At 37.2% G+C, this 14,772-nt stretch overlaps 1 long non-coding RNA gene across 1 annotated transcript; it reads left to right on the top strand.

Annotated features, from left to right (window-relative positions):
• The first annotated feature begins 4,869 nt into the window (after positions 1–4,869).
• On the top strand, positions 4,870–6,150 carry LOC124376592. The gene is made up of 2 exons (XR_006923859.1): positions 4,870–5,698; positions 5,786–6,150. It is a non-coding gene; the product is annotated as an uncharacterized LOC124376592 (long non-coding RNA).
• The last annotated feature ends 8,622 nt before the right edge of the window (positions 6,151–14,772 follow it).

Here is a 14,772-nt window from a genome sequence, read left to right as displayed (position 1 = left end):
ATGACCCAGGGCTCTGAAAAATGCTATCGGCCAATATGGGATAAGTCCAACCTCAATGCAATAAAAAATTGAGCAGTTATGATGGTATAATGGAGCTGCCATAACTTCTCAAGAATAGATCTATACGTCCGAGTTAATTCCAAGGTTCGATCCGTTCTGTCACTCAACCATAGCTGTCAGTTTTGAACTCAAATGTCTTGTAGATGTGGCTGTTTTTCTTCCTCAAAACTATTATGCAATTAAATAACTTTTAGCCTTTTATGGGTCATGAGCCACTGGAAGACACTCAGTCAGAAGAAGTGTCTCTGTGCAGATGATTTTGTTTGGGGTGCTTGCAGAAGAGCTGGAGACGGTTAGGAATATTCAGCACATGGACACCTCCGTTCACACATGAATAATTGCATTCAAACATTCTAAATTTAGGTAAAAATGTAATTACCTTGAATAAATATTAAACGAAAAACAGGTATATCTTCAAATTCTTTACTAAAGTAAATATGTATAAAACTCTTTAGTTTGCTTACAAGAAGCTTACAAGAATTACACACTTGTACATTTTCCCATGGACCAGACTAATAACAGATTAATGCCTAATCTCTCCACTGTTGGCTAGCAGAATAACCTGCTATTCAAAATGTCTACAAGTAGAAGTGCCTGGTCTCTTTCTTGCTGTAAATTCTGTTTAGGAATTACATTCTTGGAAAGTATTTAATGCTAAAGTGATTATGATCTTATCAAGAAATTAGGTGTTTCTTTCGAAATATGTTAAAGGTTTCAGGTGGCTTAAAACTCGTAAAGCAGACTTAAGTACTTCCCACTTCGCCTCTGAGAAACTCAAGCGTGATTATATCTGCAGTGACCTTAGGAACGTCACGGCAGCCTAAGCAGAACACTACAGTACGGAAGGTGCTCGAGTATCCAGCCGTCGAAGCTCTGACCTCAATCCTTCTGAGAAGTTTAATCCTCTAACGGTCTGCTTTCAGTGCACCTAAGTCTAATTGATTTACCTACGATTCGTTTTGTGAGGACCGAAGGGTATGTGTGGTGGTCGAAATTGTATAGCACATGAATGATGTATGGAGTTGTTAAAGTATCTAACAGATACACACCACACTTGCTCCAAGAAACAAGGATCAGATGACAGTACGGAGAGAAGAAACATTTAAACACACATTTAAAAGAAAAGTAAATGCAGAGCCTCGGGCAACAAGGCCTTTTAGCAAATGAGAACTCACCCAGATAGGCATGGACATTCACTCAGAGGGAGTGCACCGAGGCTCTTTCTGCACTATAACTGACCATTAATAATTGACTTCTATCTGTAATGTCGGATAACTTCAGCTTGCTCTGCTGATCTTAAAGGTACTTTTCTGTTCTGTCAGTCTGCTTTGGATACTCTGGTGCCTTCTCTATACAGAAGTAGTTAGAGACATGGATGCACTTTAGAAGATTAGAATCAATATGATTATGATCATCAATAGGTCTATACTCCAGGTTTTAATAACTACCAAGGTAGAAAAGCTCATTACTAAAGATTCAAAGGACATGTTCATGATGATACAGAAGGATGTGCTGGAAAATTGTGTGTGTGTGTGTGTGTGTGTGTGTGTGTGTGTGTGTGTGTGTTTGGTTCTATACTGCCATCCAGTGGTCTTCATTATTCTATTTTTCTTGCCCGCTCATTGACACTGCATTGCCATGCATAAGCATTGCCATGCTTAATTTTAAAGGGGGCAATTCAGCAAACAGATGTTATAAGTTAGAGATTCTGGGGTGATGATGATAATAATAATAATAAAAATAATGTGGAGGTGTCAGGAAAATAAATGCGAGTGGACACAAGCGCTTGATGAAACACGGAGAGGAAGAGCTTTTTGCTTTTTCCAGCTCAGATTTGTTTTTACTTGCAAATGTATAGATTGTATAGATTGTAAAATCTCCTATTTGTTCCTAATTTGTCCTTTCATTTAAAAAATCAACTCACACTGTATGCTTTTTTCTTCTTCATTTTTGTTCATATCATTTGCCTATTGTGTTATAGATGTCATTGTATTCTCTGAATAGGATGCCAGTGAATCACAGGGCAACACACACACACACACACACACACACACACACACACTCATTCTCTTATAGATGCAATTTAGAGAAGCCAATCCAGTAACCAGCATGGAAACAGGAGAACTCAGAGCAACCCAAGTCAGTTTACATGTATTGTGTGGAATGATTAAAGTTTGGCCTGAAAGTTTATCCCCAGCTAAAAGATTGGCTTCATGAGGCAAAGGAAAAACACTTCAATAAGAAGAAAACTGCAGTCACTGTTTACTGAAGTGATTGCTGATGATAAACATCACCAGCTAAATGTTTTTGAACATTCTGTAGTGTTTTATGTGGAAAACTCAGAATTAGAAAATCTGAAAAACTAATATATAAAATATTACATTTGACTGATAACAACAACAATAATAATAATAATTATAATAGAAAGAAGAAGAAGCGGAAGATTAAGAAGATATTAAATAAGATAAGAAAAAATAACTTTCAATACATTTCCCCTATTTACATATTTCAGATCCTTCTATAAACTGAAACATCTGGCTAGCTTATGAAATGTGTGTATAATTGTTTACCTTATACAGTAGTAAAAAAATATAACACAATACAAACCCGACATTTGTTTAAATGTACGTTAAAAAAAAACGTGTATGCTCTCTCTAGGACAATCAATACTATCAATTCTATTAATAATAGACATTTATCCTAATTAAAATAATATGTAGTCAATTTACTACATACACTAATTAATAATCAATAATCTTAATTATTTTATACATATGACCTTAAGCTACATGCAAAACTACACTGGAAAGAGTCTTCCCCTACAATGAGGAACACGGTTCTTCAAAAGGGAATTTAACCCAAATTCAATAATCATTGTGGTGTGACTCAAAACCCAATAACCTGCACAGTGTTCTGTATTTAGTGTTCAGTGCTGCACTTGTTTCAGTGTGAACTGTATTTCATACTGGTTGCATTGTTTGCACTTTATGTAGACCAGTAGCCTGATAGTGTATATTATACAGTAGTCTCGGAGGTACAATAATTCTCCCTATTCTATTGTATATGAGTGTATATGCATAACATATAGGCAATACTAATTATTTTGTAATATATACTATACAAAACAGTAGATTTGCTGTTTAACGTTGTGCAAACTTGGATTTTGTTTCACTGGGATTTTACTGAGATACAGAGATGCAAAGCCTATGCACAAATGATATCAGATAAAATACAGTACAGACCAAAAGTTTGGACACACCTGCTCATTCAAAGAGTTTTCTTTATTTTCATGACTATGAAAATTGTAGAGTCACACTGAAGGCATCAAAACTATGAATTAACACGTGAAATTATATACATAACAAAAAAGTGTGAAACAACTGAAAATATGTCATATTGTAGGTTCTTCAAAGTAGCCACCTTTTGCTTAGATTACTGCTTTGCACACTCTTGGCATTCTCTTGATGCCTACTTTGAAGAACCTACAATATGACATATTTTCAGTTCACTTTTTTGTTATGTATATAATTCCACATGTGTTAATTCATAGTTTTGATGCCTTCAGTGTGACTCTACAATTTTCATAGTCATGAAAATAAAGAAAACTCTTTGAATGAGAGAACTAGTCTTTGGTCTGTACTGTATATATAATATATACAGTACAGACCAAAGGTTTGGACACACAAGTTGTGTTCAATATACACAGTACTTTTAATACCCACTTTATGTTTTATCAGGGTGAAAGTGGATCCTAATACTTTCCCAGGAAGTTGTATGGGATAAACACTGAATGAGGAAACCACACATACACACACTCGCACCTAAGGGCAATTAATCTTATCCAATCGATATACTAGCATGTTTTGGGGAGAAAACTGGAGAACCAGGAGAAAAATGGACTAAAACACTACACAAAGACAGTAACCTGGTTTCTGCATCTGCGCTATACATATTTATCTCATATATTTCATTATGGGATTACAGAAAACAAATGTCTAGACATTTTCAGGTTTGGAACTTCCTCCTTCTAAAGGCTGACATTATTATTTTCTTTTTTCCTTTTGAATATAAACGTTTAATCCGATGCACAATTATCTGCCAAAGAAAAAGATTTCGAACTTATTTAGAAGATCTGTTCGCAGATCCACCCCATGATAAAATCCTGGTTCTTTTCAATAGATAAATGCATTAGAGAACATGTTTACACTTATTATGTGTAGAGATGTCTTCACATGCAAGGGACAGTTTAAAAGCAAAATGGATAACATTCCCTACAAACAAGGTGGTTAAAAATTTTTTTTTGCATGAATAGATTAACAGATTATTCACACACTTTTAAATCCTTTTAAGATTTTGTCCTCAATAAATGACATTACACATAATTATGTGCAAGATAAAGACTTGCTTTTGTGACAAAAAATGGATGCCACTCAGAGACAGAGAGAGAGAGAGAGAGAGAGAGAGAAAACGAGGTCATATGAGTTTAAGTGCGTATCTTCTGTATAGTCTTCCACTCTCTTTTATGTTTTATTCTGTGACTGTCTTTTCTCTTCTTCTTTTGTAACAATATGCACTTGTTAAATACACATCCTGACATCTAAAATGTTTTTTCACCATTTTATTTCCACACGTTATTTCCACACACACACACACACACACACACACACACACACACACACACACACACACACACATATATATATATATATATATATATATATATATATATATATATATATATATATATATATTATATTATATATTGATATATTTTTTGTTGTTTGCTTCTGGTTCAGTGCTATTGCAACCGAAAGCCTCATGCCCTCTGGATCCAAAAAATACCAGAAAAGGATGGTGTCAGCTCTTATTTCCATGGCAACAAGCTTCAGAACTTTTAAGCTTCAACCTCACTATGAACATGTCCAATCATTTTGAAGCAAAAAACAAAATCCACCAACACATATCAGCTGTTTGGGTTTTTCTCTCTCTCTCTCTCTCTCTCTCTCTCTCCACCCCCACCGTTCTGTGACTCAGCTTCTTGCATATCCGGATGAAACAGAAAGGGTAGGGAGAAGTGGAGGGAGGGCTTTCACTCCCCCGAGAGGAAAAAAGCAGAGTAGGAGAATAGAGACGAGATGAGCAGAAGAGAGAGCAAAGGGATTCTGAGTCACACTCACCCTGGGGTAGGCACCAGCATGGCCATATCTCTACCTCATTCTCCTTTTTCATCTCTACCCATCTCTTCACACATACACACACTTGTCTCATGAGGTCCGGACCTACACAGCTACCAGCAGCTGCTCTTCTACCAGACCATGTGCCTCACATCCAGTTCAGTTCACGCTGGCCTACTTTCTGCTTGTTGCTTATGTAATAAGTCTCCTAGATTAGGTTATTTGGGCCCGACACTGACGCAGTTCTTCTGAGGTGAATGCAGCGAGGGAAGGAGGAGGGAGAGGAACACGAAGAAAGCAAGTGACTTTTCTGAAAGAGCAAGCCAACAAGCTGCTGCCACAATATTCTCGCATCGACTTGCAAAATGTTGCACAGATATTTTATGCCTGATATCAGACATTTTGGATTTAATGTTTGATCATTCCCTTTTAACTACCGCACTGCACTTCATCACAAATACAATGTATGTTCTCTTTGTCTATGTTTGTATTATTCCCAATAATGTAATTATACTGCTAAATACTGCTAACATTTGTTCATTTTTTTCCAGGACCCCCTGGATGTATTAACTCAAATGAATAAGGTGAATATAAAATGCCGCTCATGCTTACAATAACCATAGCAAAAGGCTGCAAAGTTATTCTTAACCAGAAAACCTGCAGGACACAACAGCTCGCAGACTGGACTCCCACACACCACTTGGTTTCTTTCCTCCTGATAAGAAGGAAACAATTGTCAATTCCATTTATGACAAATAGTGTTGATGCTAAAATAAATTGTTTATAAAGAGTTGGATAAATAATATCGATTTTTCAGCAATGTCCATTTTTACGTTAACATGTATACATTATATAATTATTGCATGAAATGTTATAACATTTAAATATGTAATAAATAAAAAAATAGTATAACAAATTCAGTTGTATTTTTTATAGAACCGATTCATTGGTATGTATACACATTTTTTTAAGAAAAGGGAGTATGCATTAAAAAAAAAAAAAGGATGTGACCAGTTGTGTTTTCAAATCAAGGTCTGTTTTACTGCTAGATTTTGAACTTCAGCCCCAGAAATGTCATAGCCAGATGACTTACTGGTGATTCAGTTGAGGCCAGGAATGGCTAACTGCTGGCAAGGTAGAAGAGATAAAAATATGGAGGCTCCTTACCTAATTGAATCAAGGTTGGAGCATTCAAGTTAGGCCAAGTAAAAGAAAACTAAGGACACAGACACTTAGTTTTGTCCAATAATAGTACAAATGAACAGCTTTTTTTTTGAGGTAGCTGTTACATATTTTGGGGAGACCAAAAGGACCTAACTAGTTTGGGAAATGTTGATTGTATTTTCATCCTAATTTTGATTGGAATATTTTAATCAGTTTTAGAAGAGAACAACAAGCGCAATTAATTGAATGTCGTGTCAGGAACATCATTTGCACACAAGCTTTATTTACTCAATTTCACTCTCCTCCTTTATTAAACAGGACAACAGATGCTATTCAGATGACAGTTAAATTTTAGAGGGAAGCCAATATTAAAGGCTGATCTTCAGGTTAGTGTAAGAGAATGTGTTCACAGATGTAACAGATCTAAACAATATTCCAAGTTCATGTATTCATGCATTTGGATGAATACATGAATGGTCTCATTCCATATCAGAAAAGGATGATATGACTACAGGCCTGAGCTCACTCTCATTTTGTGGTACATATTTTCCCTAATATAATGCATGTGAGACAGCTGTGGTAACATGTTTGCTATTGATGCTTGTGTCATGTCATCAGTGGTCTCACAAGATGAATTACATATGTCAGCATAGCCAGACTGACCACACTTTTGCAGCTGGTTTGCAACCCAAGCTTTTCTAGACTAAATCCCTTGTTGAAATCTTACACCAACAAAGTTATTGGTCTGTTTCTAAACCTTTCTTTTATTAAAGCAAACCACACAATTCATTAGCATATGGCTAGATTATATTTTATGATAGAATATATTGTTTAGCTGTGGCCCGGGTTCGATTCCTGGTCAGGGAACCAACCCCAGCCATTAGGGTTGCACAAGCCAGTGCACTCTTAGTGCCGGTCCCAAGCCCGGATAAATGGGGAGGGTTGCGTTAGGAAGGGCATCCAGAGTAAAAACATGTGCCAAATCAAACATGCAGATCATAAATACGGATGATCCGCTGTGGCAACCCCTAATGGAAGAAACCGAAAGAAAGAAAGTTTTATATTGTTTAGTTTAAACCATTTAAAAAGAACTGAAGACAGTAGTCATGCCAGTGATCCCCCTGCAGTTGGACCCAGAATTGCCCGAGACAGAAATGTGTCCTGTCTCTAACAAAAGGAGTCCTGTTGGGATCAGTGCCTCATTAGGAAGGGATAATCACAGTGGTGACCTTCCTTGCAGGTTGAAAAGTAGGGTGATGCCACAGAGGTACAAAGGGGTTTGTGGCTCATTGATGTTGGGTCAGAACACATCAAGCTAGAATTGTCAGCCAGTCCCTTGTCAGGACTGTGACACTGCAGTCTAGGAAACCATTTAGAACAAAAAACCCTCAGCCACAAACCATAGTGTGGGCTTTTACAGGAAAAGGGATAAGACGCATTTCTATCCAGCATCATATCTTAGATACACTATATTGCAAAAGATTTGCGGACACCTGGTCATAAGTATTGTTTGCGCATCTTTTTGAGCATCACATTACACATTTAGTTCCAATTTGCTCTCATAATTCCCTTCACTCTTCTGGAAAGATGTTCTACTAGATTTTGGAGTGTGCTTGCTGAGATTTGTGCTCATTCAGACACAAGAGTTTTAGTAAATTCAGGTACTGATGTAGGTGAGGTGAGAAGGTCTGTGGTGCAGTAGGTGTACCATCCCAAAGGTGTTCAATAGGTGCCACCATGGAAGAAAGACATTGCTGCTGTCTGGTCTAAACAGAATGACCCTCAGAATGGTCGATAATATCAACACGGCATATAAATAAACCGGGCACTCAGTCCCTACAATGATATATCATACCTATGTGGAGCATTCCATTGGTGTTATTCAGTGATATGGCACTTAAGGTATTGTTTGATACTGTTGCTTGGGCAGCAACATGCATATTCCCAAAGTTCTACAAAGTCACTGCATGTATATCTGTGTTCATCTCTAACCCCTGTGGTTCTTTGCCATTTGGAACAAGTGCTGAGTTTGCAGCAATGTTTAGGAAAAGAAGGTTGTATGATGGAAATTCGATGTAAGTATAAATGATTTGTGAAGTAGAATGACTTGCATATTCAGATTGTTGTTTTTGTAAAATAATCGAGTTAAAAATAAATGAGTTATCCTCAGCTAAGAGTAGCTGAGAGAACAGCTACAAATCACCAGAGGCACAGGATAATGTCCAGGGCATGCCAGGTAAGCTCATTTTCTTTAACACTCTCTTCTACTTGGTGGAGAACAAACACGTGAAAGATAATGTGACCTCAAACTTGAACGCAGTGTTAATTGATTGGAATTTGCTGTAAATAATCACTGACTGTATCTAAAAATTAGTTATATGGACTTTTCTAATAACAAAATAATAAAAAAAAATTATAATACTATTAATAATTAATTAATAATTATTAAAATAAAATAAAGGACCATCTATACATTTGTACATTTATCCCATCAGTCGATGCATAAAACTATGCAAACTATACTCTAACTATAAATATATACTATACATTTTTACATCAAATTGAAATAGTGGAAAGATGTGAGTCAGTGACTTGACCATAGCATAGTAAAGCTGATTAGAGTATTTCTGAACCTGGCAATATGCTGGGATTTTAACACAGGTTTTAAATGAATGGTGCAACCAAACAAACTAAAAACATTCAGCTGTTCTATTGTTAAAAATGCCTTATTGATAAGAGTTCAGAGGAGAATGAACAGACTGGTATGAGCTGACAGGCTAACTGGCTAATTTAAATAACAAATCTTTCCAACCATGATGAATAGAAAAGTGTCTCAAAACACATCAAATATGTGCACACTATATACAAACCAGTGGCAGCTTGTGTTTTTTTAATAGGGAAAATACAGAGGTCTGCTATCAAAGATTATATTTGTGTGTATTTTTTGTTGTTGTTAGTCTGGCCTTCTGTTTCATTTTCAGTCTTTCCTGATAAGTCAGAGCAACAATAATCGAAAACTATAGAGAAGCTAAGCTGCTAACTAGATACATTTGACTGAAGATGAGAAATATATATAGAGAAAACTAGCGAACTGTACAGTTAATAAACAAACCAAAAGTTTGGTCTGTCAAGGCATCAAGATGTTTTTTAAAAACTAAATAATAATAATAATAAAAAAACTAATCGAGAGTGCAAACATAAAAAAAAAGCAAAAAAAGAACTGCATTGAATATTCTAGCAACGAAAAGGAAGGCTGCAGGAAAAAGTAGAATAATTAAGGACACACTTGAGTTCAAGGCAAACCTTCCTAATTTCACAGCAGACCATTGCCTTAATGAGAAGTTCAGCTGCAATAGAGTAAAGAAACGCACCAATGCTGAAGAAACACAGAGTTATACACTTTCTTACTGGCTTTAATTTGCCAAGTATTGTATGAAATATAATTTACACAGTAATATAATTGTGTGCTGCTATTCTGCACTACAATAGACTACATAAATAATAGCATAAATATGCCTTAATATTATTATAGCAGCTGAATTAATGCTTGTTTTTCAAATGCATCAAATTAAATTACATAGTAAAATATGTTAATATTCTCTACTGTGTTAACTATTGAATTTCATTCCTTGATATAGATAAAGCTTATTAGGTCAAACAATGTACAATATAATACCATGCAAATTCATTAAATAATTCCTTTTGTGAGTTAAAACCTGTGGTCTCAGCATGCTTCTAATCTGACTGAATATAATCACCTTTGTGACCAGAGATGGCTGAACAACTTAAAAAAAAATCTTCAAATGTGAGGGGTGCTATGATGCACATCTAATAAGTAACTGTTGTTATACATCATTGTCTTTAACAAAAGTAAAAAAATAAGAATATAGTAGCGTATCTTTCAAGCTGCAAGAAATAATCCAAAATAAGACATAATGTGCATAATAAATCATATTTCATAAAAGCCACAGTGAGGAATAAATCTTTCTGCAGCTGAGAAATAAAAAAATGAAAGGGAATAAAAGCAAGTACCACTAACCAGACTCACTGCCACCCACTGCTTTCACAAAGGCACTCAGTGCCATCCACGGTGGCACAAATAGATTGATCTCATAGCAACATGGTCCCCATGGCAACATGAGATGCAGATGTCAGACCAGAGTGGTCCAGAAGGGATTAGATGCCTGTTGGGCAGTCTCTCTCTTGCTCTCGATCTCCCCCTCTTTCTCTTCACAGCCACCCTTACCTTTTGTAGAATAAGGAAAGAATACTTGATAGTTAAGAGTTAACAATATGGAAGGCAATGCCATGGATTTGAAACAGGAATATGAATTCCAATTGTCTTAAAACAATTTACTGATTGCCAGTTTCTCCACTGAGTGCAGACTAGTCCCAGAAGTATAAAAGAAGTATTGTTGCATATCGGTTTTCTAGTTGTTCTTTAAAAACTTGCTTCAGTACAGGCATGGAGCACTCGGAAATACTTCAATGTGCTTAAAAGAGAACAGTGTTTGATCTGAATGCTTGTTTGGTGCCAGAGTGGAGAGATTCCAAATACAATCTTAAGCACCTCATGGCACTGCTTAGACTCAAATCTCAATCCTGTTAATGGGGACTCATTATTCCAAACATAATAAACCACTGACAAAACATATCATAATGAAGTAATTATAGGGACAATTTGTGCTGATTGTAAGATTTTTACAGTCATTAAGTTTTCGGTCCTTCGTTTTACAGTAGTGATGGCACTGTCACTTGTGCCATGTAGTTCAAGTAGATCATAACCTAGCAGAATGCAGCTGGCATTAGCCAGTACGTAGCTAGCTGTAGTCATTTGTTCAGCAAAAATATCCTTTTGCTTATGTCTCAGGTAAGGATACATCTTCCAGACAACAAACCCTGCACATCTAATCTCTGTGCACTCCAGTCCACTCCTATAAGTATGTTCATTCGTTCTACAGGCAGACCTCCACATCATAAAAAAGGTGGTCGCAAGAAACAGGGATTAGTCATTGTAGAACACTTACTTCAGTCATTTATTCTTAATACCCCAAGCGTTTAAGAATTTGAAATCTCTATAGAGTGAAACAATAGGTGTTATGGTCTTTTATTATTATTATTATTATTATTATTATTATTATTATTATTATTATTATTATCCCTGTTAATGCTAATGCTCTGGTGCAATCTTCAACGGAAGCTACCAGCTACCATTTACATTTGCGGCATTAAGCAGACGCCCTTGTCCAGAGCGACGTACAAATGTGCTTTGAGTCTCTATCAATGAATAAATCTACACTGGTACACTAGATTACAAACTTATGATAAATGGGACTACAACTCTTAATTGTTTACAAAGCAAACTAGGAAAGTCCTCATTTATGTGTTTCAGGAAGAGGCAGGCCTTCAACTTAAATATAGCCAGGGACTCCGCTGTTCAGACATCTAGGGGAAAAACATTCCACCACCTCTGTGCCAGAACAAAGAAGAGCCTTGAAGTATACTTACCTCTTATTCTGAGAGAAGGTGGTACCAGTCTAGCAGTGTTGGAGGATCTCAGACAGCATGGTCCCCTACTCCTTCGTTGTCAAGCTTCTCAACCTTAACAGAAGATGAGATACTGCAAGTCATCCAATCTTGCAATCCCACCACCTGCCCTCTGGATCCAATCCTTTCAACTACGCTTTAGACCATCTCACAAGATCTCCTGCCCTTTATGTCCACAATCATCAATGGTCCTTAACATCTTTCTATGTGCCAACTACCTTCAAGCAAGCAAGGGTCATTCTCATTTTAAATAAACCTGCTCTGAAACCATTAGACATCATCAACTACAGACCGGTATCACTTCTCTCCTTTCTTACTAAATCTCTGAACACACTGTTTTTAACCAACTGTCTGTCTATCTCTCACAGAACAACCTCCAAGATCCAAACCAGTCTGGTTTTAAAGCGGCACATTCCACAGAGACGGCCCTTTTGGCTGTTTCTGAGAAACTGTATGCTGCTTGATCAGCCATTCTGTCATCTGTACTTATCCTCCTGGACCTTTCAGCAGCATTCAACACAATCAACCACAAAACTCTCTTGTCTACCTTCAGGAGCCTCTGTATCCACGAAACAGCATGTGGATGGTTTGCTTCCTACATGGTTGCTCATACCAGGTAACATGGAGGGGATCCACATCTGCCCCATGCAGACTCACCACTGCTGTCCCACAAGGCTCGGTATGTGGTCCCCTCCTTTTTTTTCCCTCTATACCCACTACATTGGTGAAGTTATATCCTCACATGGGTTTTCTTACAACTGCTATGCAGATGACTCTCAACCAGTGTTGTGCTATTAAGTGTATTAAGAAATAGTAACTAGTTACAGTTACTACAGGCAGTTGTCGACTTACAACCTATGCAACTTATGACCATTTAACATTACGACCACAATCGCTAGCCGCGGTGTCGTCGTGCATTTAAAAATCGGTGAAGCTTTTCTCCCATTGCCGTGCAGCTCAGAACACAGGTGCAGTGCGTTTTTTCATGCCCGGTTGTTTTCAGCGTGACGAATGATTTGCATTTCCTGTTGCCAGTCCGAGTGAGCGGCAGGTCAAACGTCAGAGAAACCTCATCCATATTTATGATGTGGTGCGGCCCGATTCAGAGGGAGCGCATCTGATTCAATATAAAGAGTTTCATTGGTTCACCTGAACCCGTTCGGCAATTTCATTGGTCTAATGTTATGGGGCTCAGTGTTTTGGCTTGAAGCTTGTGAAACCAGGAAAACCCACGGAAAAATCCATAAATTAGCCGCTTCATTGTATAAGCCGTGGGGTTCAAAACGTGGGAACAAAGTAGTGGCTTATAGTCCGGAAAATACGGTACTTAAAGATTTTTATAACATCACTTCACAGTACTGTACATATGGCCTACTCTACTTACGACCAAATTGTGTTACGACCGGTCTGTCGGAACCAATCGTGGTCGTAAGTCGACGACTACCTGTAGTTACTTCATTCAAAATGTAACTCAGTTACTTTGTTGATTACTTACACCAAAAAGTAATGCGTTACTGTTAAAAGTAACTTTTTAGTTACTTTTTTAAAGAATGTTCTTCAATGTTCCCATTAATGCCCTTTTATGCATTATGGTCTATACAAACACAAAACTGACTTAAACACAAAGTAATTTTTAAACACTATTTTATTTAAGTCAGACCAGCACAAACGGAATATATCACAAGGATTTCTGAAATAAATAACAAAACAAGCTGAATAATATATTCAGAATCAAAAACTAAAGTGGCTTCTGCATCATAAAAGCTGTTGTGTTGAGCCCTTAAAAATGTTCCTTTCACAGCTTAAGTATGAAAACTATCAACAATGTACAACAGAACACCGGGTTAGCTTCTAGCTTCGTCGAAGTATGGAGTTCCTGGAGGAGCTTCGACTGGTTGGAGTTGCTGCTATCGCAGTAGATACGACCTTCAAACCAGAAAGACACAACTTATATTTGACTAAAACGTTTTTGTCTTTATGCTCAACTAAAGTGAAATAATGAGCATATTACTGCCGCACATACTTAAATAAATAGAAACACGCCCACAGTGCGTCTTCTTCGTGTTTATAGTGGTTCTCATCCACCAATCCTACAATGCGTCGCTGCAGTAAACAGGTTAGGCTGTAGGTTACACCTCATGAATTCATTTAAAAAAGTACACCATACGGTAATAGTAACAATGTTACTTTATTTAAAAAGTAATGCATTACAGTATTAGTTACTGTCAAAAGTAACTGCTTTACAGTAACGCGTTACTAGTAACGTTATCGCCCAACACTGCTCTCAACTCATCTTTTCTTCCCCTCCCTCCGATACCACAACTTCCACTCAGATCTCGTCATGCTTGACAGACATATCTTCATGGATGAGTGCTCATCAATTAAAACTTAATCCCAGCAAAATAGAACTGATGGTCATCCCAGGTGATTCATCTCCAGGTCAAGATCTCCAAATAACTCTTCATGTTTTTCTGCTTTTTGGATCATTTGCAGTAGACTAATAGCATTCAGAGGAAGACCTGCCAGCAGAAAGTTGCAGTAGTCCAGTCGCAAAATGACAAGAGATTAAACAAGCACCTGGGCAGCCTGTGTGGATAGAAATGGTTGAATCCTTTGGAGGGAGGGAAAGAAAAGATGAGTTGAGTGTCATCTGCATAGCAGTGGTAAGAAAACCAATTTGTGGATATGACTTCACCAATGGAGTGGGTATAGAGGGAGAAAAGGAGGGGACCAAGTACCAAACCTTGTGGGACACCAGTGGTGAGTCTGCAAAGGGCAGATGTGGACCCCTTTTATGTTACCTGGTATGAGCAACCTTCCAGGTAGG

This window comes from Silurus meridionalis, chromosome 23, assembly GCF_014805685.1.
Source record: "Silurus meridionalis isolate SWU-2019-XX chromosome 23, ASM1480568v1, whole genome shotgun sequence".
Classification (NCBI taxonomy): Eukaryota; Metazoa; Chordata; class Actinopteri; order Siluriformes; family Siluridae; genus Silurus; species Silurus meridionalis.
The sequence above is the reverse complement of the archived record's forward strand: the minus strand, read 5'-3'. Positions and strand labels throughout refer to the sequence as shown.